Source organism: Littorina saxatilis, unplaced genomic scaffold (assembly GCF_037325665.1).
Source record: "Littorina saxatilis isolate snail1 unplaced genomic scaffold, US_GU_Lsax_2.0 scaffold_427, whole genome shotgun sequence".
Taxonomy (NCBI): Eukaryota; Metazoa; Mollusca; class Gastropoda; order Littorinimorpha; family Littorinidae; genus Littorina; species Littorina saxatilis.
The window spans coordinates 104713-106001 of NW_027128131.1; the positions used below are offsets into that span (position 1 = coordinate 104713).

The 1289-nt window shown below is 35.8% G+C and overlaps 1 protein-coding gene across 1 annotated transcript in view; it reads right to left on the minus strand.

Annotated features, from left to right (window-relative positions):
* LOC138956498 (uncharacterized) overlaps positions 1-178 on the minus strand; it is a 5549-nt gene extending 5371 nt beyond the window's left edge. Inside the window, exon 1 of the mRNA XM_070327840.1 lies at positions 1-178. This exon is cut by the window's left edge and continues 406 nt beyond it. The gene's annotated coding sequence lies outside the window, so the exon portion shown is untranslated.
* Positions 179-1289: the final 1111 nt, after the last annotated feature.

Here is a 1289-nt window from a genome sequence, read left to right on the forward strand (position 1 = left end):
GCAGTCACCACGAATCAAAACAGCATGTATACTTGCGCTTGCGAGTCAGAATTGACGATGTTCGAAAATAGCTCGGTCGGATGTTTATGGGTTATGAATATTCTTGATTTTATTGACGCAGAATTTGCCACGTGACATATTAAAGGCCAGTCACGAGCGAGTGGTGTGCCTGAAACACGTGGACAAGGCGCACGTATTGAAAGCTTGTCTCGCTAAAAATAAGAATATTCAATCTTTCATAAGCCATACAAAACTGACACCGTTTTTACATTTAGTCAAGTTTTGACTAAATGTTTTAACATAGAGGGGGAATCGAGACGAGGGTCGTGGTGTATGTGTGTCAGTGTGTGCGTGTGTGTGTGTAGAGCGATTCAGAGTAAACTACTGGATCGATATTTATGAAATTTGACATGAGAGTTTCTGGGTATGATATCCCCGGATGATTTTTTCATTTTTTCGATAAATGTCTTTGATGACGTCATATCCGGCTTTTTTGTAATAGTTGAGCACTGTCACACCTTCATTTTTCAATCAAATTGATTGAAATTTTGGCCAAGCAATCTTCGACGAAGGCCGGACTTTGGTATTGCATTTCATTTTGGTGGCTTAAAAATTAATTAATGACTTTGGTCATTAAAAATCTGAAAATTGTAAAAAAAAAATAATTTTTATAAAACGATCCAAATTTACGTTCATCTTATTCTTCATCATTTTCTGATTCCAAAATCATATAAATATGTTATATTTGGATTAAAAACAAGCTCTGAAAATTAAAAAAATTAAAAATTATGATCAAAATTAAATTTTCGAAATCAATTTAAAAACACTTTCGTCTTATTCCTTGTCGGTTCCTGATTCCAAAAACATATAGATATGATATGTTTGGATTAAAAACACGCTCAGAAAGTTAAAACGAAGAGAGGTACAGTAAAGCGTGCTATGAAGCACAGCGCAACCGCTACCGCGCCAAACAGGCTCGTCACTTTCACTGCCTTTTGCACTAGCGGCGGACTACGTTCAATTTCATTCTGTGAGTTCCACAGCTTGACTAAATGTAGTAATTTTGCCTTACGCGACTTGTTTTTTCATTCTAGAGTTCGTCTATAATTGAGGCTGGTAAAAATCGTTTACCCTGCAAGAATGAATTCAGACCATTCCTCTTTGCGGTATACAACAAAAATCAATGGTGTTTTTACAGAGGTATATAACCTATTTATTTTGTAAATTATCCATTGGCAGATAACATTTGCCGTCCTAATTAAAGGGATCCGCGGCTTCAATTTATAATA